The sequence below is a fragment of the Pan paniscus genome, chromosome 2, assembly GCF_029289425.2.
Source record: "Pan paniscus chromosome 2, NHGRI_mPanPan1-v2.0_pri, whole genome shotgun sequence".
In the NCBI taxonomy this organism is placed as follows: domain Eukaryota; kingdom Metazoa; phylum Chordata; class Mammalia; order Primates; family Hominidae; genus Pan; species Pan paniscus.
The window spans coordinates 39,295,729-39,321,596 of NC_085926.1; the positions used below are offsets into that span (position 1 = coordinate 39,295,729).

Sequence of the window (25,868 nt, forward strand, 5' to 3'; positions counted from 1 at the left end):
AATTTAGTTTGGGCTCTTCTTTTCTCACAGAGAGAGAGAGAGGATTTTATTGCCACAAAGACAAAATCATTTTTAGGTAAAATATTCTGTGGGATTCCATTATAGAGCATACAAAGGGTTGATTTCAGATTTCAAAATAATTTTTATCTTTTATTTTCTGGTTTAACAATGTAATTTCAATTACAGCGGACACACTCTTCAAGGCTAATGGCTTTGAATCCAATCATTTTGAGAAAACATCCAAATGGCTTTTTCTTAAAATGTTTTAATATGTGCTTATGATATTTATACCATCCCTCAAAAAAGTGTAGGCTTCTGAAAAACATAAAAAGGTCTCTTTTTTCTTCTGCTCTAGACATAAATTCACTTATTCTGAATATTCTGTGAGCTCCATTATTATGTTGAGATCAGCAATAACAAAAGACAAATTCCTCATTCTTAATTTCCAGAATCTGAAATACAAGTTGAAATCTAACCACGTGGCAATTTCCTGATAATCTGTGTTTTTGTACAACCTTTGTACTCTTTTCTGTCATCTCAGTGGTTAAGGCCTCTGTTTTCTTGGAATACAGTCTGTATCAGCAATTCCACATTCATGGATTCAACCAAACACTGAAAATATTTTTTGTATTTTTTATTTTTTTTTAAAATACAAAGTCAAAAATATAGTATAATGACTACTTACATAGCAAATACCTTGTATTAGGTAATGTAGGTAATCTAGAGATAATTTAAAGTATAAAGGAGTATGTGAAAATACTAAGCCATTTTATATTAGAGACTTGAGCATCCTCCTGTACTTCTGGGGGTTCTAGAACCAATTCCCCATGGATACCAAGAAGACTGTAATTTCTTACATTGATGTCAGTAAGCATACTTAGAAAGGGAAGTTCTGATTCTAAATGTCTAAGGTTACTTCTTAGATCTTTTGAAGGCTGCCATCCTTCAGAAATTGGTATATTTCTTGAAATTTTTGGAATCTGGAGGTCTCTTCTCAGGGTGTAAGTAGCTCTGCTATGGGCATCTTCCCAAGCACATCAAGCCAGGGTGCACTCCTATTGAACCAGCTCTTGAGCTTGGTGGGGGAGGTGGGAGAGCAAGAAGGGACTCCATGACCCAGCATATAGAATTTCACATTCACATAATATTCCAGGGGTATTATGTCCCTGCACACATTGCCATAACTATCTCTAAGCAGTGCCTACACTTGGAGAGAGTTTGTTCATTTTAAGCAGAAGCCAAAGAGTACCACCTTTTGTATTTTTATTTATTTATTTTTAATTGTTTTATTTTATTTCATTTTTTTTTGAGACAGGGTCTCATTCTGTCACCTACCCTGGAGAGCAGTGGCACCATCTCAGCTCACCCCAGCCTCAACCTCCTAGGCTCAAGTGATCCACCCATCTCAGCCTCCAGAGTGGCTGGGACTACAGCCAAGTTCCACAACACCCAGCTAATTATTGTATTTTTGTAGAGACAGAGTCTCCTCATGTTGCCCAGGCTGGTCTCAAACTCCTGGGCTCAAGTGATCTGCACACCTTGGCCTCCCAAAGTACTGGGATTACAGGTGTGAGCCACCATGCCCAGGTGTCTTGTATTTTTAAAATCCAGTATAACAATATTTGCCTCTTAATTGTACTGTTTAGTGCATTTACATTTAATAAAATTATATAAAGCAACAGCACAAAGACAAGAGGGGATAAATGGAGGTGTAAACAGAGTTAAACATTTTTATGGTTCTTACATTACTTGACAAATATTCAAATCCCAACTTAAGATTAATCACGGATTCTCCTGCCCCAGCCTGCCGAGTGCCTGCGATTGCAGGCGCGCGCCACCACGCCTGACTGGTTTTCGTGTTTTTTTGGTGGGGACGGGGTTTCACTGTGTTGGCCGGACTGGTCTCCAGCTCCTAGCCGCGAGTGATCCGCCAGCCTCGGCCTCCTGAGGTGCCGGGATTGCAGACAGAGTCTCGTTAACTCAGTGCTCAATGGTGCCCAGGCTGGAGTGCAGTGGCGTGATCTCGGCTCGCTACGGCCTCCACCTCCCAGCCGCCTGCCTTGGCCCCCCCAAAGTGCGGAGATTGCAGCCTCTGCCCAGCCGCCACCCCGTCTGGGAAGTGAGGAGCGTCTCTGCCTGGCCGCCCATCGTCTGGGATGTGAGGAGCCCCTCTGCCTGGCTGCCCAGTCTGGAAAGTGAGGAGCGTCTCTGCCCAGCCGCCATCCCACCAGGGAAGTGAGGAGCGCCTCTTCCCGGCCGCCATCCCATCTAGGAAGTGAGGAGCGTCTCTGCCCGGCCGCCCATCGTCTGAGATGTGGGGAGCGCCTCTGCCCCGCCGCCCCGTCTGGGATGTGAGGAGCGCCTCGGCCAGGCCGCGACCCCGTCTGGGAGGTGAGGAGCGTCTCTGCCCGGCCGCCCCGTCTGAGAAGTGAGGAGACCTTCCGCCTGGCAACCGCCCCGTCTGAGAAGTGAGGAGCCCCACCGCCTGGCAGCCACCCCATCTGGGAAATGAGGAGCGTCTCCGCCCGGCAGCCACCCCGTCCGGGAGGGAGGTGGGGGTCAGCCCCCCGCCAGGCCAGCGCCCCGTCCGGGAGGGAGGTGGGGGGTCAGCCCCCTGCCCGGCCAGCCGCCCCGTCTGGGAGGGAGGTGGGGGGGTCAGCCCCCCGCCCGGCCAGCTGCCCCATCCGGGAGGGAGGTGGGGGGCTCAGCCCCCTGCCCGACCAGCCGCCCCATCCGGGAGGTGAGGGGCGCCTCTGCCCGGCCGCCCCTACTGGGAAGTGAGGAGCCCCTCTGCCTGGCCAGCCGCCCCATCCGGGAGGGAGGTGGGGGGCTCAGCCCCCCACCCGGCCAGCCACCCCGTCCGGGAGGTGAGGGGCGCCTCTGCCCGGCCGCCCCTACTGGGAAGTGAGGAGCCCCTCTGCCCGGCCAGCCGCCCCGTCCGGGAGGGAGGTGGGGGGGTCAGCCCCCCGCCCGGCCAGCCGCCCCGTCTGGGAGGGAGGTGAGGGGCTCAGCCTCCCACCCGGCCAGCCGCCCCGTCTGGGAGGTGAGGGGCGCCTCTGCCCGGCCGCCCCTACTGGGAAGTGAGGAGCCCCTCTGCCCAGCCAGCCGCCCCGGCCGGGAGAGAGGTGGGGGGGGTCAGCCCCCCCGCCCGGCCAGCCGCCCCGTCCGGGAGGGAGGTGGGGGACTCAGCCCCCCGCCCGGCCAGCCGCCCCGTCCGGGAGGGAGGTTGGGGGGTCAGCCCCCCACCCGGCCAGCCGCCCCGTCCGGGAGGGAGGTGGGGGGGGGTCAGCCCCCCGCCCGGCCAGCCATCCTGTCCGGGAGGGAGGTGGGGGGGTCAGCCCCCCGCCCGGCCAGCCGCCTCGTCTGGGAGGTGCGGGGCGCCTCTGCCCGGCCACCACCCCGTCTGGGAGGTGTACCCAACAGCTCATTGAGAACGGGCCATGATGACAATGGCGGTTTTGTGGAATAGGAAGAAGGGGGAAAGGTGGCGAAAAGATTGAGAAATCGGATGGTTGCCGTGTCTGTGTAGAAAGAGGTAGACATGGGAGACTTTTCATTTTGTTCTGTACTGAGAAGGATTCTTCTGCCTTGGGATCCTGTTGATCTGTGACCTTACCCCCAACCCTGTGCTCTCTGAAACATGTGCTGTGTCCACTCAGGGTTAAATGGATTAAGGGCGGTGCAAGATGTGCTTTGTTAAACAGATGCTTGAAGGCAGCATGCTCGTTAAGAGTCATCACCACTCCCTAATCTCAAGTACCCAGGGACACAAACACTGCGGAGGGCCGCAGGGTCCTCCGCCTAGGAAAACCGGAGACCTTTGTTCACTTGTTTATCTGCTGACCTTCCCTCCACTATTGTCCTGTGACCCTGCCAGTTCCCCCTCTCCGAGAAACACCCAAGAATGATCAATTAAAAAAAAAAAAAAAGATTAATCACAATAGGTTAGAGATGAGTATTGAAATTTCTAGGATAACCAGTAAAAACAAAGTACAAGTACATATAAATACAAACTAATGGAAGAAAAAGAAATTAGAATGATAGTTGACTAATACAAAACAAGCCAAAAACAAAACAAAACAGAAAACAAAAAACAAAACAAAACAAAAAACCAGGAAATGGGGATAGCAAATAGAAAACAAAAAGCAAGATGGTAGAATTAAACTCAACCATATCAGTAACAGGTATCAACCCAAAGCTCTCATATCATTGAGTTGCTAGGCCAATCCTGAAACCTCCTACTGTTAGAATCCTTTGTTTTAGATGAAGGTAAAACTTACATAAAACTTACCAGTTAATCATTTTAAAGTGTATAGTTCAGGAGCTTTTAGTACATTCACAATGTTGTGCAGATATCACCACTATCTAGTTCCAGAACTTCTTCATCACCCCAAATGGAAATCCATTAAGTGGTCACGCTCTATTCCTTCTCCCTCCATCCCACTCCAAGCACTAATCTGCTTTCTGTCTCTATGGATTTGACTATTCTGGATATTTCATATAAATGGAATCATACAATATGGGACCTCTAGTGTCTAGCTCTTTTCGTTTAGTCAAATGACACTTTTTTTGTGAGCAAACTGAACCTTGACTTTTAACTTTGGTAGTACCAAATGAGGTATGTTGGACTAACCATTCTATTGTGGAGAGAGAAAAAGCTGGACAAAAATTAAAAATATATATGTATCCAATTACTTGAAAGTTAATAGATAATTATAAAATCTTGGAAAAGACATAAATCCAGCATTTGGGTCTGTTTTTCCCCTGGAGATATTGCCAATTTCAGACAAAGCTTCTGCAAGCCTGAGAATCTCAGTAGCATTTTTGACTGACTCACAGGGGTAGGAGATTAAAATTGGACCTCAGTACTTTCCAAAAATGGATGCTGGCAAATCTCTTCTGTCTTAGGATGGGTCCCTAGAGCTATACCTTAAGATTAGTGTAAATCAGACATAGGGCAGCCCTTGAAGGAACTGGCACCTAACTTCCAGTTTTCTCAATCCTTAGAAATGGGTTTGAGGCAATCTCAGGTTGCTATCATTCCCCCAGGAACCAGACAGAATCAAATATTAATCCTCTCTAGAGGAAGATAATACCATTCTATTTGTCAATCATTACTACAGTTTTCTGATTATTTTTGAAAAATTTATTGTGTTTTTGGCACATGATAAAAATAGCCAGGCACATGAAGAGACATGACACCATACACAAGAAAGACCAGAGGCAAAAAACAGAAGGGGCAGAACTACAGGAGCAACAGATACAGAAGGGTCAAGATTAGGCTTTAAAAACAACTATGCTAAGGAGAAATGAACTGGCCAAGTTGGAAATGAAGGCTCTCAAAATTTTCATGCTCAGTAGTTGGATCACACCTGTGAATAGCCGCTCATTACACTCTAGGCTAGGCAACATAGCAAGCTCCTGTCTCAAAACAAACAAACCTTTGGGACGCTGAGGCAGGTGGATCACGAGGTCAGGAGATCGAGACCATCCTGGCCAACATGGTGAAACCCCGTCTTTACTAAAAATACAAAAAATTAGCCAGGTGTGGTGGCACGCACCTGTAGTCCCAGCTACTCAGGAGGCTGAGGCAGGGGAATCGCTTGAACCCAGGAGGCAGAGGTTACAGTGAGCCGAGATCATGCCACTGCACTCCAGCCTGGTGTCAGAGCAAGACTCTGTCTCAAACAAACAAAACCCCTAAAAAACAAATTAAAATAAATAATTATGCTTTCTATGTTCACCTAGATAAAGAAAAAACTTGGCCAGGTGCAGTGGCTCATGGCTGTAATCCCAGCACTTTGGGAGACCAAAGCAGCTGGATCACCTGAGGTCAGGAGTTCGAGACCAGCTTGGCCAATATGGTGAAACCCCATCTCTACTAAAAATACAAAAATTAACCAGGAGTGGTAGCATGCACCTGTAATCCCAGCTACTCCGGAGGCTGAGACAGGAGAATTACTGGAACGAAAGAGGCAGAGGTTGCAGTGAGTCGAGATCGTACTATGCCAGGCACTCCAGCCTGGGTGATAGAGCAAGATTCTGTCTCTGAAAGAAAGAAAGAGAGAGAGAGAAAGAAAGAAAGATCTTGATAATTTTGGCAGAGAACTGGAAATCATAATTTTTTAAAAGAGCATATTTGAAAGGCACTAGATAGAAAATTTGAAACTAAAAAGTAAAATAATTAAAATTAATAACTCTATGGATGAGATTTTCAATAAAGTGGACAAAGCTAAAGAATTAGTGAACTGGATAATAGGCAAGAAGAAAATATCATGAATAAAGTGTGGAGGGACAAAAGAAGAAAAATAAAAATACAATAGAGAGAGTAAGAGGCATACAGCGTAAGATGATAGAGTCTAACATATGTTTTTAAGAGCCTTAAAAGGAGAATAGAGAAACAATGAGGCAGAATCAATATTAGGAAATATAATGACTGAGAATGTTCCTGCACTAAGGAAAGACATAAAAAGACAAATTGAAGCAGTCCTACAATCCCAACTAGAATTTTAAAAGCCTGACACCTATGCATACCAAAAACTGGTGGAAACCAAATGTTTTTCAGATTAAGAAAGTGAAATTTTAAAGCCAGATTTTAGAAAAGACATTATCTTCAAACAAGCAGCAATTAAAGTGAAATCAGACTTCCCAATAGGAATAGTAAAAGCCAGTAAAAAAGGAATGATAGCTTTAAAGAACTAAGAGAAAATAATGCCAAAGTAGAATTTCACATCCAGTGAAGATATCTTTAAGAATAATGGTGATGCTGGGCACGGTGGCTCATGCCTGTAATCCCAGCACTTTGGGAGGCTGAGACGGGCAGATCACGATATCAGGAGTTCGAGACCAGCCTGGCCAACATGGTGAAACCCCATCTCTACTAAAAATACAAAAATTAGCTGGGCGTGGTGGCACATCCCTGTAATCCCAGCTACTCAGGAGGCTGAGGCAGGAGAATTCCTTGAACCTGGGAGATGGAGGTTGCAGTGAGCTAAGATCACCCCACTGCACTCCAGCCCGGGTGACAGAGTGAGACTCCATCTCAACAGAAAAAAAAAAAAAAAAAAAGGAATAATGGTGACATAAAATATTCTATAATTTATTTTTTAAATGCGAAGTATCAAATATAGACAAGACATACTAATGAAAATAAAGCTTTCAAACAATCATATAAAAGAAAATCTTCATGACTTTAGTACAAGGAAATACGATGCCTTAAATGAGATTCAAAAACACAAACCATACATGAAATTTGACTGCACTCTGTCTTTTCGTTAATAGAAGTTAACCCAATAAGTTAATGACTTCTGTTAACTAAAAGACAGAGTGGTAGATGCTATGATGTTCAGAAATAAAGAATTTATTATTCCAGCTTCTGGGAGAGCCACCAGAAGGCATTGCTTAGCTCTCAGTCCCTTTGGGGACTGCCTCTCTTGCCTCCTTCAAAGGGTGGCCTGCATCGCATGATCAACAAACATGAAGGTATAAAGTCCCAGCTCCTCATTGCAACTTGGAATTGCTTTGAAGGATAGGGTCAGCTGAAGTTCTTGTTGAGACTACAGTGCAGCTCTCCCTCTGCTCAGTCCTGCTTTCTTCCCTTCCCCTCCTTTCCCAGGTGTTGATTGCAAAAGTACTTTCAAAGAAACTTCCTGCACACTAGTCACCATCTCAGAATCTGCTTCTTTGGATATCCAACGTGTCACAGACAAAAGTAGATAAGCAGGCCTTGGAATGGGAGAAGAGTGTGAGAGTGTGTGTGTGTGTGTGTGTGTGTAGAAAACAGGAGGGATTGATTCGTAGTTGAGTCATTTGTTCTTGATTATAGCACTCAACCTGCAAATTACATTCACCTCTTGGTAACAAAGGGGCAACTTCCTCTTCCCTGAGCCATTTCACTCAGATGGAATTATTCCTGGGTAATCCTTATCTATATATCTGCCAGCAATTGCCCCTTTCCTTTCCCATAGTAATATGTAAACTCTTTCTTATCAAGAATAACTGGAGAATGATGTCTTTAGTTCAGTTGCATAGCCATATACAATAGAGAACCTCTGACTTTTCAATGGATTTGATATATTCTGAAATCCAGATCAATATCTCACTTTATTTAACTTGTCTTTGATGATCCCAAAGGCATTTGAGAACATTATCTGGCAGTGTCTCAGAGTTACTGATTTTCTCTAGATAGTATTAAAATTTATAGGTTTGTTAAGTCTGTCCTAACCCTGGGTGTTCATTCTGAAAATAATTTATTTGAATCAGCAGGTTTTGATACATTTTTCTCTATGCCATTCTGTAGTCTCAAAATGAACAAAACAGGAAGATTCCTTTTGCTCATCCATAGTTTCTGAATTGTCAGTAATAAAAATGTATTACTTTTGTAAGGAAAGTTATAAAATTCTAACAAAAAATTAAAAGTAAAATATAGGGTGTTTAGATCTCAAGTAAGCAGGAGCTTTAAGACATAGTTCTCTTTGACCCCATGTCTTTAAGTGGTGATGCAGGGTGGCCTGGGTGGATGCTGTGCATGCAGTGGGCATGCATTACAATCGAGGAACCTCATGCTTTGGAAACTCAATCTTTTAAAGGAACTGCTAGCAAACTTGTCCTGGAGGGAGACATTATTTTCCTGACAGCAGAGAAATCTATCCTCACTCCAAAAAGGGACAGTATCTTACAAGATATTTTGCTATACAAAAAGCCAAGAAAAGTTAGTCCAGAACAAAAGCTGTCAATGCCTTCCCTCAGAAGATGGGTAGAAACATTAGAGACTCATTGAGACTTGATTCCCAGGAGGCATACATGTCTAAACTAAATAAAGACCTTCTACATACCAATATGAAAAAGACAGATAATCAGTAGAAGGATGGGCAGGGAATATCAGCAGACAATTTTTGAAAGAGGAAGCCTGAATGGTCAAAAAGTGAAAGAATACATGCTCAACTTCACTAATAACTAGGGAAATACACATTAAAGTCATGATAAAATATCACTATAAACCCATCAGAATGGCTAAAACTTAAAAGACTAACAATATTAAGTGTTGGAAAGGATATGGAAGAAGGGAACACTTATACACTGCTGGTGAGACTAAGTGATCCAATCACTTTAGAAAACTGTTTGGCATTATTTACAACACTTGAAGATACACATATCCTATGACCTACCAATTCCAATCTTAGGTATAAATCCAATAAAAATGCATGCATATGTGCACCAAGAATGCTTATAGGGACATGATTCATAACAGCTCTTTTATGGGTTGAATTGTACCCCCCCAAAAAAGAAAATATGATGAAATCTTATTCCCTGGTATTTCAGAATGTGATCAGAAATGGGATGTTTGCAAATCTAACCAAGTTAAGATGAGGCCATTAGGGTAGACCCCAGTCCAATATGACTAGTGTCCTTATAAAAAGTGAAAATGTGTACACAGGCACACACAGAGGGAAGATGATGTAAAGCCACACAGGCAGAATACATGTAACAAGGATGGCAGAGATTTGAGTTATGCAGCTGGCAGCCAAGGAACACCAAGCATTGCCAGCAAACCACCAGAAGCTAGGAAGAGTCAAGGAAAGATTCCCCTACAGGCTTCAAAGAGAATGTGGTCCTGCTAATACCTTGACTTCAGACTTCTAGCCTCTAGAACTTTGAAACAATACATTTCTATTGTTCTAAGTCACCTGATATGTGGTACTTTGTTACAGCATCCATAGAAAACTAATGTAAGCCCCAAAATGGAAATAATATCTATCAATATCACATCAATAGTAGGAAGGCTAACTTCAATCAGAAATAACAATTTCTGAAATAACAATAGATAGAAATAGCTATTTAAAAATCACAGTTATGGCCTGGGAATGGTGGCTTATGCCCATAATCCTAGCACTTTGGGAGGCCAAAGCAGGAGGATAACTTGAGGCCAGGAATTTGAGACCAGCTTGGGCAATATAATGACACCCTGTCTCTAGAAAATAAAAAATAGGCTGGTTGCAGTGGCTCACACCTGTAATCCCAGCACTTTGGGAGGCCAAGGCAGTCAGATCACTTGAGGTCAGGAGTTTGAGACCAGCCTGGCCAACATGGCAAAACCCCATCTCTACTAAAAATACAAAAATTAGCCAGGTATGGTGGAGCATGCACCTGCAATCCCAGCTACTCAGGAGGCTGATGTAGGAGGATTGCTTGAACCTAGGAGGCGGAGGCTGCAGTGAGCTGAATGAATAAATAAATAATAAAATAAAAAATAAAAAATTGCACCTACACAAAAAATCATGAATGCATCTGACAAATAAGATGTTTACCATAAGAAGCCAGACACAAAAAGAAACATATTATATGATTTCATTTATATGAAGTTTAAAAGGTGGGCAACTAAACTATAATGTTTAAAAATGCATGCTTATGTGGTGATGAACTATAAACAAAAGCAAGGACAGGATCACTGCAGAAGTCAGGATACTGGGTATTTGGGTGGGAGTAGATGGGGCAGGGAAAGAATGAGGTAGTAGCTGAATCAGGGAACTGGAAGCTTCTGGGATACTGGCAATATTTTGTTGATTGATCTGAGTAGTGGTTACACAGGTGTTAACTGAGCAATATACTGTTATTTTGTGTGCTTTTCTGAATGTGTGCATATTTCACAATTTTAAAAGTTTTATACAACTGTCGTTTAAGTCACTTATAAGAAAAGCTCATAAAAAAGAAGGTTATTTTGTAATTTTCATTCAACAGCATCCTTACTGAGTCAATGGCTTAAAGTCATTCCATGAAAACTAATGCCCAAGCATGTTTTTAGATGTTGCACTCTTGAACTTGATGCCATTGGATATGGCATAAAGAAGTGATTCCTTTGGCTAGAGAACTGTAATTTGCAAAACATTATAAGAAAGAGATTGACTTCTTTCATGACACCATAAGGAGCTTTGCTGACCTGCTTCCCAATGAAACTGGTGAAAATGACCAAAAAAAAGTAGTCATTTAAAGTCTCTGGAAATGGTTCCAACAACAAAGAACAAATGAAGAAACATCTATTCAAGAAAACCTGTAAAAATTTGATAAAAGAAAGCAAAAGTCTATGGTAGTTAAGACCCCAACACCCCAGCTCAATATGGTGGAGACTCCACTCCAGACTGCTACATCTAAAAAAGCACAGGTCTCCTTCTCCCCACAGCTTCTGAAACTGCCTTTGCAAAATTATGACTGAGATAGTGAAAGAGATCTAACCTAACTGACTTCACCTTGCTTTTAACCTTTAAGCTGTCCTTGTTCCTTCCTGGACGTGGGCTGAACTAACTTTGGGAGGAAGTTAGTTTATAGTTTATAGTTTAAAACAAAGATGATAACAGTCCTTTCCCAAAACAAATCTCCTTCTTGCCTGGGGACTAGACTGCCTTTGTAGGACTAACAAATTAGCCACAAGATTAGAAATTATGGTTTAGGAGTCATGTAGCTGGAGTCTGGAAGATGAGGCTGTAAAACCTAGATAATCAACTCCTGCACAGAGGGAGTGCTTTCTGGGTAATCGCCAAACTTCACATACATATGATGAGTCCCAGTAAAAAGAGTGGGTCTTAATGAGCACTTTCCTTTCCCTTTTTTGGGGTCAAACTAAGATAAGAAAGCTGGAAGCTTGCTTGGGGGTGGGGGGATGCCTGCAGCTGCAAAGAGGTACCTAGGACCAGGCATGGAAATTCCCCTCCTCTTTTTAACTCATGCAGAGTGGGAAGGAGATACCCAGCATAGGAGGAGCCCAAGCTAAGAACCCACCTGCATGACAAAAGAGTGGGGTGGGGGCTGCCAGAGATTCTGCTCTATGCAGATGGCACACCTGATCCCAACCAGTTTTTTGTGCTCTACGTAGATAAGATACCCCCTCCCCACTAGCTCATTTATGAAACACCTTATGTTTTACTGCAGTATGGCAACCCATATGTGACTCCTCTCTGTAGCAGAGAGCTGTTCTTTTCCTTTCACCTATTAAATTTCTGCTCTAACCTCACCCTGCGTGTGTCTGTGTTCTTGATCTCCATGGCCGTGAGACAAAGAATCTCGGGTGTTATCTCAGACAATGAGGCTGCTTCAGAAAGAGCTAGGGGAAAAGGCAGCTGACAGGAGCTTGTCCAGGAGCAGAATAAATATCAAACACTGACCTCAGAAACTATTCTTTCAAAGGAAATACAATTTCTTTGGTTTAGATTATAAAGCTATTTTTGCCCCAGGACATTGTTGAAAACAGTGGAGCAATCAGCAGGCAATTAGTGAAGATTTAACATCCAGGTGTGGTCAGAGAAAGAGAAGTGGCCTTTACCAATATCACTGTCATCCCAGGATAACTGTAGGCATACCCAAAACTGTCTTTCTGAGGAGCAATGTCAGAGGCTTCATTAGCACTGTGGGGGTTGGGGGAGAGTGTTTAAACTTTACTAGAATAATCCAGCCAGCCAATAAACTGACAAATAAACAAATAGCAATAGCAAGCTCTGGGGGTGGAGAAACTGGTACCCAGAATTGATATTACACATAATCTGAAAGGTCAAATTCCCAACAAAAAATAACAAGGTATACAAAGAAACAGTAAGGTATGATCATATACCAGATTAAAAAAAAAAAAAAAAAAAAACAGGCGGCTGGGCATGGTGGCTCATGCCTGTAATCCCAGCACTTTGGGAGGCCAAGGCAGGTGGATCACGAGGTCAGAAGATCAAGACCATCCTGGCTAACATGGTGAAACCCCATTTCTACTAAAAATACAAAAAATTAGCTGGGCATGGTGGCGGGCACCTGTAGTCCCAGCTACTCGGGAGGCCGAGGCAGGAGAATGGTGTGAACCTGGGAGGTGGAGCTTGCAGTGAGCCGAGATGGCACCACTGCACTCCAGCCTGGGTGACAGAGAGAGACTCCATCTCAAAAAAAAAAAAAAAAAAAAAGCAGAGGTAATAGCTCTCACAAGAAGTCTCTGGCTAGCAAAAGACCAAAAGACAAATATTTACACAGATTCCAAATATATTTCTGCCACTTTGCGTGTTCATGAGGCTATTTACAAAGAGAAAAGACTTTTAACTGCTGAAAGTAAAAAAATAAAGTACAAGGAAGAAATTCTATGGCTCTTAAATGCTGTATAGGCCCCAAAAGAGGTGGCAGTGATGCACTGCAAAGGGCACCAAAAAGCAAGAACACTAAAGGCTAAAAAAAATAGAAAGGCAGACAAAGAGGCAAAGCAGGCTGCAATGACAACTCCACCTTCTAAAAAGAAAGCCTTAGCTATGCCTCTCCTCCCGGAGATTCCCCTCCTGGAGATCCTGAGCTACTCCAAATGAAAGGGCTTAATTTGCCCAGAAAAATAAAAACTACATTGAAAAAGGATAGTAAAAATTCTCCAATGGGAGGCTAGCCATACCTGAAATGGTGGCCCCCGGATTTGTAAAAGAGTTCCACCAAGGAACTCACATAGAGAAAAACAGCACTAAAGACATTATTAAGGCATCACTTCTATATGCCATGGCTCACTGCCATTACTCAAGCCATTTGTAAACAAGCAGTGTTTAACTTGCACTCAGAACAATCCACGACAAAGGCCTACCTGGCCCCCGGGAGATCAGAAAACAAAAGCCATGCCCTGTGAAAAACTGCTTATGGACTTCACCGAATTGCCCTGAGAGGGAGGCTATCAGTACATGTTGGTGTTCATTTGCACCTTTTCAGGGTAGGTCATGGCCTTCCCCACCTGGACAGAGAAGGCACTAGAGGTGACCAAGGTGTTAAGAGACATTATTCCCAGATTTGGACTGCCTCTAACTCTAAGATCAGACAATGAACCAACACTTGTGGCTGAAATAGTTCAAGACTTAACTCGACTACTAAAAATAAAATGGAAATTACATACAACCTACAGGCCACAGAGCTCAGGTAAAGTGGGATGCATGAACTGAACACTCAAACAGCTGCTGAAGAAATTTTGTCAAGAAACTCATCTAAAGTAGGATCAGGTCTTGCCCATGGTCCTCCTCCAAGTCAGGTGCACCCCCACCAAACAAACTGGGTATTCGCCCTATGAGATTTTGTTCGGCCGGCCACCCCCCATCACAGGTCAGATTAAAGGTAATCTCTGTAAACTAAGAGAACTAACTTTAAAAAGGCAAATGCAGGCTTTAAGTATGGCCATGTAAAAGATGCATGGCTAGGTATGAAAAAGAATGCCTATAAGTCTAACAGACCCGGTACACCCTTTCAAAGCTAAGGACTTTGTTTAAGTTAAAAAATGGAATCCAACCACTCTAGAACCCATATAGGATAGGCCCCATATTGTAATCATGTCTACTCCCACTGCTGTTAAAGTTGCAGGTCTCACACCTTGGATTCACCATAGCCAGCTGAAACCAGCGGCAGCAGTAACTCCTGATGATGACCAGTGGATTAACCAACAAGACCCAGATCACCCCATCTGAATAGTCCTATGGCAAAACCCAACCACCAGTAAGAAGGACAACTGCCCTGCTCTGACCACACCGGAAGCTGGTCAGTCTACACATGGCTAAAGCTTGAGGATCCTGCAAGATCTGCTCTAGTCACATCCCGGAAGCTGACTAGTCTACGCACAGCCAAAGCTAAGAGGACCATCTCCGGATAAGTAAATGTAAATACAATTTATAAGCCTAGTTATAATTCTGTCAATACTGATTGTTCTGTTGTTACGTTATTACTGCAAATGCTGCAAATGTCTAGGCCCAGAGGAAGGTTTGCCGTGCCCATGTGTAGTGTAAGCATGTTTCTATTACATACACTAATGTTCTTACCATTTATGCCTATACTGAAAAAGGAGAAATCTCTAGAAAGATGCCCACACTGTGTACACACTACCTGGGTAAGAAATACCTAGTTAAAACTCTACTGTACCATACCTACTATAAATGTACAGAAACCAAGTTAGGAACCTGCACATACAACCAGGCCACCTATTCAGTCTGTGACCCAGGAAATAAGCAGCTATATGTATGTTATAACCCTTTTACCCTATGAATTCTGGTTTGAGGTACCCATCAAATCAGAGAAAAAAAAAAAAGGAGAGGTTATAGCTTGAACCAAAGAAGCCCCTCCCTCCTATAAAAGGCCTATTTCCTTGTACTTTGATGCCTGCCATGCCACGTATGTTCATAATCATAAAAAACCAGAAGCAGTCTGCAATGGTTTAACACAAGAGAGGCTTAGCAGCAACAGTCCTAAACTTATCTGTACGGAAAACCACAAATCGGATGCCCAAACTGTAACATTCAGTGGTCTGTGCTAACACAGCTCCAACATTTATGTTCAGGAAGGACTGCTCTACTAAGTAGTATGTCAACCAAACCAAATTTTAAGATAAGGACACGCAATCCTTTAAATTTTACTACCTTAAAGCCAGAGCTACCTTTTTGGTCTACAGGACAGACAGCACTATTACGAGTTGATAGACAAGAAGCAGGCCTTGAAGTTCCACTACTGATTGTCAAAAAGACTAGAAGGACTCAAATGCATCCAACCCTGCAATTCCAGGTCCATAAGTCATTCTATAAGCATTTTGATCAGCCAGTGTCTGAGCTTCACCCATTAACCAAAAACTTATTTGCTCAACTAGCTGAAAACATAGCTGGCAGCTTAAGAATTTCCTCATGCTATGTATGTAAAAAAACTAATATGGGGAGCCAGTGGTCACGGGAGGCAAAGGAATTAATGCCTTGAGATAACTTCACTTCACCTAACCCTGCCAGTGAACCAACAGCCTCAGCCAGTGTTTGGTTGTTAAAAACCTCCATAATTAAAAAGTACTGTATCGCCCAATGGGGAAAGGCTTTCACAGAGGCAGTAAGAGAAACAACCTGCCTAGGGCAACAGTATTACGATAAGATTAAAAATAAAACTCTATAGAGAAATGCCCAGAACTACTCCTACTTACCAGATCCAAACCCTTTCTCTCGATTCTCTACTCTGAGCCACTCTTGGCATCAGCTAGAGGCTCCAAATGCTTGGAAAGCACCCTCTGGCCTATATTGAATCTGTAGTGTATGGGCATATCAGCAACTGCTGGCCAAATGGACAGGGGCATGTGTGTTAGGAGCAATCAAGCCATCCTTTCTAATTCCTCCAAAGCAAGGGGAACCCTTAAGATATCCAGTTTATGACAAAAATTTTAAAAAACTAGAAGCATAATTACAAAAATAGACACAAATGTCAAAAAGATGTGAACATAGGAGACTGAAAAGATAAGGAATGGCCTCCTGAAAGAATCATTAAATATTATAGGCCAGCTACCTGGGCGCAAGACGGGTCATGGAGATATCGCACCCCAATCTATATGCTCAACCGCATCATAAAGTTGCAGGTAGTCCTTGAAATTATAACCAATGAAACATCAAGGGCACTAGATTTATTGGCAATACAAGCAACACAAATAAGAAATGCTATATATCAAAATAGATTAGCTTTAGATTACCTTTTAGCCTCAAAAAGAAGAGTATGTGGAAAATTTAATTTAACCTACTGTTGCCTAGAGATCAATGATAATGGCCGAGCTATCATGGAAATCACAGTTAGAATGCCCGAGTTGACCCACGTTCCAGTTCAGACTTAGTCCAGGTGGTCCCCAGACTCCTTGTTAGGAAAATGGTTCTCAACCTTTTAAAGATTCAAAACCCTCATTGGTAGGTTCTTGCTTATTCTTGGCATCTGCCTCATCCTCTCTTGCCTTTTACCTCTGTTTATTAAGAGTATTCAATCAACTATAAAGGCAATAGTAACCCAACACACTACAGCGTAGTTGATGGCATTAACCAAATATCAGCTGCTGCCAGCAAAAGAAAAATCTCAGCTCCACGGAGAGGCGGCAAAATGTACTGCTTTCTATTAACACTTTTGTTATAAAAAGCACCAAAGAGGGGAATGGAACAGGAACTAAAAGAAATTAAAGAAATTGTAAGCAGAAACTCAGCTGTATGTAAGAAAACCCCATTCCCCCAGAGAAAAAGAAAGAACTAGAGTCCTCCAACAAATTTACAAGAAAAAAACAACCCCATCAAAAAGTGGGTGAAGGATATGAAGAGATACTTCTCAAAAGAAGACATTTATGCAGCCAAATGACATGAAAAAATGCTCACCATCACTGGCCATCAGAGAAATGCAAATCAAAACCACAATGAGATACCATCTCACACCAGTTAGAATGGCAATCATTAAAAAGTCAGGAAACAACAGGTGCTGGAGAGGATGTGGAGAAATAGGAACACTTTTACACTGTTGGTGGGACTGTAAACTAGTTTAACCATTGTGGAAGTCAGTGTGGTGATTCCTCAGGGATCTAGAACTAGAAATACCATTTGACCCAGCCATCCCATTACTGGGTATATAGCCAAAGGATTATAAATCATGCTGCTATAAAGACACATGCACACGTATGTTTATTGGGGCACTATTCACAATAGCAAGACTTGGAACCAACCCAAATGTCCAACAATGATAGACTGGATTAAGAAAATGTGGGACATATACACCATGGAATGCTATGCAGCCATAAAAAATGATGAGTTCATGTCCTTTCTAGGGACATGGATGAAGCTGGAAACCATCATTCTCAGCAAACTATCACAAGGACAAAAACCAAACACCACATGTTCTCACTCAAGGTGGGAACTGAACAATGAGAACACAGGGACACAGGAAGGGGAACATCACACACTGGGGCCTGCTGTAGGGTGGGAGGAGGGGGAAAGGATAGCATTTGGACATATACCTAATGTTAAACAATGAGTTATTGGGTGCAGCACACCAACATGGCACATGTATACATATGTAACTAACCTGCATGTTGTGCACATGTACCTTAAAACTTAAAGTATTAAAAAAAAAAATTAACTGCCTCTTTTTCTGTGGCTAGTGAGCCTTATCTCTCCTCCTTTCCCAGGCATTGTGAAGACCCTGTTTCTCTAGCTATGCAGCTGCAAGGTCACTAGACAGATAAACTCAAGTTGCAAAACATGTTTTTCCTTGAAAAGTAAGAAATGATAGAATGCATGTCTCAATTAATTGAATAACTGTCTCTGTTTCTCGCTTCTGTAATATGCTTCCCCCTGCACAGATCTCCCCCAACCCCATGAAATGCTTAAAAGGTAACTTAACTCTTTGTTCAGGGCTCAGTCCTTTGGATGTTAATCTGACTGGGCCGGTGCACCTAAATAATAAATATCCTCCTGGCCAGGCGCAGTGGCTCATGCCTGTAATCCCTCATGAGGCCGAGGAGGGTGGGTCACAAGGTCAGGAGATCGAGACCATCCTGGCTAATGTGGTGAAACCTCTTCTCTACTAAAAATACAAAAATTAGCTGGGCGTAGTTGCAGGTGCCTGTAGTCCCAGCTATTCGGGAGGCTGAGGCAGGAGAATGGCATGAACCTGGGAGGCGGAGCTTGCAGTGAGCCGAGATCGCACCACTACACTCCAGCCTGGGCAACAGAGCCTCCGTCTCAAATAAATAAATAAATAAATAAATAAATAAATATCCTCCTGAACCCCATCGGTCTCTCTGATTCCTTATCAATCCGGCTACAGTAGGATCTCCATCTGATACCAACAAAATTAGAGTAAGGTGTCAGAAGTGTGGGTAGAAAAGAGAGCTGACAGAATTCAGAACCCCTAAAAATCTTAATTCAGTCCTGGATCCTCTCTTATATTCCCTCGAGATCACATCAGATGCTGGTGTGTGGGAGTTGTTGTCTCACTGGCTCCAGAATATGCAGACCTCTTGTCTTCACTAGCTCCTTCTCCCCCTCCACAGAGGGCATTCTTATTGTAGATAGGAAAAATCATTCCTACTGTCCATTTCTTTGAGATTCTTCCTGTGTAAGTTTGAAGTTGTATAAAACAAAACTCAGAAAGATTTGTAGGGTCTTTCTATTTTTCTGCTCTGCAACATTCTCATGGTACAGCATAGAAAGATAAAGGGTGAATTTCACTGTGTGTAAATTATAACTTAATTTTAAAATGCAACCCTTCTTACAGATCGCTTGAGGTCAGGAGTTCAAGGCCAGCCTGGCCAACATGGTGAAACCCTGTCTTTACCAAAAAATACAAAAATCAGCCAGGTGTGGTGGCACATGCATGTAGTCCCAGCTACTGGGGAGGCTGAGGCAGGACAATCGCTTGAACCCAGGAGTCAGAGGTTGCAGTGAGCCAAGATCGCACCACTGTACTCCAGCCTGGGTGATGGAGTGAGACCCTGTCTCAAAAAAATAAAACAAAAATAAATAGAAACAAAAAAATAATAAAATGCAATCCCCCTCTAGAAACAAAAATAAACATAAAAACTCTTCAACACAGAATATAAAACCCTACAGAGCCAGCCCTGTACACCATTCCTCCTCACATTATCCCACTCCTCTCATTACTTGCATTACTTGTGACATTTCAGCCACTGTGGCTTTTCTTTAACCCTGAGAGATCTCCATTATTTATTCAAATAGTTTTTCCTTTCCATTTCTCTCTGTCTCTCTCTCTCTCTCTCTCTTCCCTTGAACTTTAGTTATCTAGGTGTTAGCACGTTTACTCTCTCAACCTAAATAATAAACGGAGAGGCTCTCTCAAAGAAGATATTTATTCAGGAATAGAGCATTGCAATAGAAATACATGTGCCATAGTAAACTATGGGCATGTGCATATTCAGGGAGGTAAAGAAAGACAAAAGTTTTTAAAGGAAACATGAGGAGGATTGTATAATTGTTTTGAGATAATTATCCTTGGCTACAATAATCAATAAGAAGGTGATGCTAGTTTGAGGTTAAACTGGCAGTTGCTGGGCAGATATACTCAAAGACGTATTTTTTTGTGTAAAGATGTGATGGCTTTGGTGCAAGTTTGTGGTTTCTGCAGAATCTTTTGTGATAGTTCTTTTTATCAGACATTTATGCATGAGAGCCCTCCCTTCATAGACTTCCTTAGCTCTATTTGTCAGGGTTTTCATTTTTTCTAACACAAGTGACTGCATTTTGATTCTGACAACTTTCACATTTCCCTCTTTTGATCAAGATCTTTCTTCAAAACCATCATTGATCAATCATCCTGTAGTTAGGTTTTGATTGCCCCTTGATCCTGGAATGGACCTGTCTTGGTTTGGACTGGTCTAGTGCAGTGAGCAAAGATTGCACCACTGCACTCCAGCCTGGGTGACAGAGTGAGTGAGACTCTGTCTCAAAAAAGTAAAATAAATTAAAAAAATAGCAAACTAAATTCAACAATACCCTAAAAAGATCATTCACCAGGATCAAGTGGTATTTATTCCAGGGATGCCAGAATGTTTCAATGTATGTAAATAAATAAATGTGATACACGAAATTTACAGAACCAAGAACAAAAACCATATGATCATTTCAATAGATGCTGAAAAAGCATTTGCTAGAATTCAACATCCCTTTATGATAAAAATCCTCAACAAACTGGGTATAGAAGGAACATACCTGAAAGTAAAGAAGACCATTTATGACAAGCCCACAGCCAACATTGAACTGAACATGAAAAAATTGAAAGCCTTTCCTTTAAAATCTGCAAAAGGACAAGGATGCCCACTTTCACCACTTTTATTCAACATAATACTTGAAGTCCTGGCCAGAGCAATCAGGAAAGAGAGAGAAATAAAAGGCATCCAAATTGGAAAGGAAGATGTCAAATTAGCCTTGTACTCAGACGGCATGATCTTATATTTAGAAAAACATAAAGACCCCAAAACTTGTTAGAACTAATACATGCATTCAGTAAAGTTGCAAGATACAAAATCATAATATGCATATGAGGTGGGGTCCTGAAGTCCCCTACAATTACTGTATTGCAGCCTATCTCTCCCTTTAGATCTATTAATATTTGCTTTATATACATAGGTGCTCCAGTTTTGGTTGCATAGATATTTATAATTGTTTTATTCTCTTGCTGAATTTACCTCACTATCATTATAGCATTTATATATGGCAACGGCAAACAATCTGAAAAAAAATCAAGAAAGCAATCCCATTTATAATAGCTATAAAGAATAAAATATACTTATAAATCAGTTTAACCAAACAAGTGAAAGAAAATTTTTTGCTCAGGATTGCTTTGGTGATTTGGCATCTTTTGTGGTTCCATACAAATTTTAGCATTGTTTTTTCTATTTCTGTGAAGAATATCACTGGTAATTTGATAGGGATAGCATTGAATGTGTGAATTTTCTTCTATATAAAATAATTATAAAATGCTGATGAAAGAAATTGAAGACAGAAAAAATGAAATGATATTCCATGCTCATGAATTGGAGGAAGAATTATTGTTGTTAAAATGACAATACTACCCCAAATGATTTACAGATTCAATGCTACCCATATCAAAATACCAGTGATTTTCTTCACAGAAATAGAAAAAACAATGCTAAAATTTGTGTGGAACTACAGAAGATGCCAAATAGCCAAAGCAATCCTGAGCAAAAAGAACAAAGCTGGAGGCATCACACTATCTGACTTTAAAATGCACTACAACACTATATCAGCAAGGTACTGGCATAAAAACAGACGCATAGGCCAATGGAAAAGAATGGTCAACCCAGATATAAATCCACACACTTACAGCCAACTCATTTTTGACAAAGGCACCAAGAACATACAATGGGAAAATGACAGTCTCTTCAATAGATGGTGCTGGGAAAACTGAATGTGCAGAAGAATGAAACTAGATACCTGTCTCTCACCATACACTGAAATCAACTCCAGATGGATTAAAGACTTAAATGTAAGGCCTGAAATTATAAACCCACTAGAGAGAAACATAAGAGAAACACTTGAGGACATTTGTGTAGGCAGAGATTTTACAGCTAAGACCTCAAAAGCACCGCCAACAAAAACAAAAACAGATAAATGGAACTATATTAAACTAAAAAGTTTCTGCACAGCAAAGGAAACAATCAATAAACTGAAGGGACAACCCACAGAATGGGAGAAAATATATGTGAACTATCCCTCAGACAAGGAATTAATAACCAGAATATATAACGAGCTCAAACAACTTAATAGGAAAAAAGTAAATAATTACATTTTAAAATGGGCAATAATCCTAGCACTTTGGGATTCTGAAGCAGAGGGATCATGTGTGCCCAGGATTTCAAGGTTATGGTGAACTATGATCATGCCACTGCTCTCAAGCCTGGGCAACAGAATGAGACCCCATCTCTCAAAAAAAGGGGAGGAAGGCGAAAGATCTGAATGGACATTTCTCAAAAGAAGACATACAAATGGCCAAGAGGTATATTTTTAAAATGCCGAGCATCACTAATCATGAGAGATATGCAAATCAAAACTACAATGAGGCTGGTTCCGGTGGCTCATGCCTGTAATCCCAGCAGTTTAGGAGGCTGAGGCAGGCAGATCACTTGAGATTATGAGTTCAAGACCAGCCTGGCCAACATGGCAAAAGCCGGTCTCTACTAAAAATACAAAAATTACCCAGGCATGGTGGCATGCACCTGTAATCCCAGCTACTAGGGAGGCTGAGGCTGGAGAATCGCTTGAATCCAGGAGGCAGAAGTTGCAGTGAGTTGAGATCACACCACTGTTCTCCAGCCTCAGCGGCAGAGCAAGACTCTGCCTCAAAAAAAAAAAAAAAAAAAAAAAAAAAAAAACCTACAGTGAGATACCATCTCACCACAGTTAAAATGGCTTTTATCAAAAAGAAAGGAGCTTTTTCACACTGGGTTTGCCACCAGAACACAGGTGTTGTGAAAACTACCCCTAAAAGCAACAATGGGAATGGAAAAGACTCATATCAACATTGTGGTCATTGGACATGTAGATTTGGGCAAGTCCACCACTACTGGTCATCTGATCTACAAATGCGGTGGCATCGACAAAAGAACCATTGAAAAATTTGAGATGGAGGCTGTTGAGATGGAAAAGGCTCCTTCAAGTATGCCTGGGTCTTGGATAAGCTGAAAGCCGAGCGTGAACGTGGTATCACCATTGATATCTCCTTGTGGAAATTTGATACCAGCAAATACTATGTGACTATCATTGATGCCCCAGGACACAGAGACTTCATCAAAAACATGATTACAGGGATGTCTCAGGCTGATTGTGCTGTCCTGATTGTTGCTGCTGGTGTTGCTGAATTTGAAGCTGGTATCTCCAAGAATGGCAGACCCAAGAGCATGCCCTCCTGTCTTACACACTGGGTGTGAAACAACTAATTGTTGGTGTTAACAAAATGGATTCCACTGAGCCACCCTACAGCCAGAAGAGATATGAGGAGATCATTAAGGAAGTCAGCACTTACATTAAGAAAATTGGCTACAACCCTGACACAGTAGCATTTGTGCCAATTTCTGGTTGGAATGGTGACAACATGCTGGAGTCAAGTGATAACATGCCTTAGTTCAAGAGATGGAAAGTCACCCATAAGGATGGCAATGCCAGTGGAACCATGCTGCTTGAGGCTCTGGACTGCATCCTACCACCAACTCATTCAACTGACAAGCCTTTGTGCCTGCATCTCCAGGATGTCCACAAAATTGGTGGCATTCGTACTGTTTCTGTTGGCTGAGTGGATACTGGTGTTCTCAAACCTGGTATGGTGGTCACCTTTGCTCCAGCCAACATTACAACGAAATAAAATCTGTCAAAATGCACCATGAAGCTTTGAGTGAAGCTCTTCCTGTGGACAATGTGGGCTTCAATGTCAAGAATGTGTCTGTCAAGGATGTTCATCGTGGCAATTGACAGCAAAAATGACCCACCAATGGAGTCAGCTAGCTTCATTGCTCATGTGATTATCCCGAACCATCCAGGCCAAATCAGCGCTGGCTATGCCACTGTACTGGGTTGCCACATGGTCCACATTGCATGCAAGATTATTGAGCTGAAGGAAAAGATTGATCGCCGTTCTGGTTAAAAGCCAGAAGATGGCCCTAAATTCTTGAAGTCTGATGATGCTGCCATCATTGACATGGTTCCTGGCAAGCCCATGTGTGTTGAGAGCTTCTCATACTAAACACCTCTGGGTCGCTTTGCTGTTTGTGATATGAGACAGACAGTTGCCGTGGGTGTCATCAAAGCAGTGGACAAGAAGGCTGCTGGAGCTGGCAAGGTCACCAAGTTGCCCAGAAAGGTCAGATGGCTAAATGAATATTATCCCTAATACCTGCCACCCGGTCTTAATCAGTGGTGGAAGAATGGTCTCAGAACTGTTTGTTTCAATTGGCCATTTAAGTTTAGTAGTAAAAGACTGGTTAATGATAACAATGCATCATAAAACCTTCAGATGGAAAGGAGAATGTTTTGTGGACCACTTTGGTTTTCTTTTTTGCATCTGGCCATTTTAAGTTATTAGTTTTTAAAATCAGTACTTTTTAATGGAAACAACTTGACCAAAAATCTGTTACAGAATTTTGAGACCCATTAAAAAGGTTTAATGAGAAAAAAAAAAAAAAAAAGAAAGGGAATAACAGATATTGGCATGGATGTGGAGAAAGAGGAACCCTCATACACTGTTGATGGGAAGATAAATTAGTACAGCCATTATGGAAAATAGTGTGGAGTTTCCTCAAAAAACTAAAAAATAGGCCAGGCATGGTGGCTCATGCCTGTAATCTCAGCACTTTGGGAGGCCGAGGCAGGTGGATCACCTGAGGTCAGGAGTTTGAGACCAGCATGGCCAACATGGTGAAACCCTGTCTCTATAAAAAATACAAAAAATTAGTTGGGCATGGTGGCAGGTGCCTGTAATCCCAGCTACTCAGGAGGCTGAGGCATGAGAATCACTTGAACCCAGGAGGTGGAGGTTGAAGTGAGCCAAGATGGCGCCATTGCACTCCAGCCTGGGTGACAGAGCAAGACTCTGTCTCAAAAAAAAAAAAAAACAAAAAAAAAAACTAAAACTAAAAAACAGAACTACCATATGATCCAGCAATTTCACTATTGGGTATATAGCCAAAAGAAAGGAAATCAATACATCAAAGAGGGATCTGGATTCCCATGTTTATTGCAGCACCCTTCACAATAGCCAAAATATGGAATTGATCTAAGTACTCCTCAGTAGATGACTCAATAAAGAAAACAGGTGTGTGTGTGTGTGTGTGTGTGTGTGTATATATATATATAATGTGTATATATATATGCAATGAATCATTATTCAGCTATCTAAATAATGAAATCCTGTCATTTGCATCAACATGTTAAGTAAAATAAGCCAAGCACAGAAAGACAAATATCACATGTTCTCACTCATATGTGGGAGCTATAAAAGTAGATTTTATGGAGATAGAAAGTTGACTGGTGGTTACCAGAGGTAGGAAAGTATGGGTACAGGGGGAATGAAGACAGGTTAATTAATGGATACAAATATACAGTTAGATAGAAGTAAGACATGGTAGTCAATAGATCAGTAGGGTGACTATAGTTAACATTAATCAATTGAACATTTCAAAATAGCTGGAAAACAATAATATGAATGTTCCTAGTGTAAGGAAAAGATAAATATTTAAGATGATAGATATCCAAAGATTCCCGCAGGTAGTTAGAAAGAGACCACAGACATTGAGGGAAGCTCACTCAGTATCTGCTCCTCACCCTGTCTCTCTGGCAAAGTAGTAAGCAAGGTGCTGAGCAGAGTGAGCTACTTTGTGGTTTCCACTGTGAGCAGCCCTGTCCCTCATTCAGTGACTTGTCCTGCAGTGGTGATGGCCAAATAGAAGCAGCTGTGGTCCGCAGCACTCACAGAGAGTAAGGAAAATCGCAAGTGGATTTAGCACCTTCAACTGAAATATCCAGGTTCTCACAATGGGACTGACTAGAAAATTAACTTGACTCAAGGAGAATGAAGAAAAGCAGGTTGGG

The 25,868-nt window shown here is 42.1% G+C and overlaps 2 pseudogenes; one reads left to right on the plus strand and one right to left on the minus strand.

Annotated features, from left to right (window-relative positions):
• Window positions 1-171: 171 nt before the first annotated feature.
• On the minus strand, window positions 172-18,834 carry LOC117979527 (centromere protein P-like; annotated as a pseudogene).
• A 3,104-nt stretch (window positions 18,835-21,938) lies between these two features.
• LOC100992468 (putative elongation factor 1-alpha-like 3) lies at window positions 21,939-25,108 on the plus strand (annotated as a pseudogene).
• The last annotated feature ends 760 nt before the right edge of the window (window positions 25,109-25,868 follow it).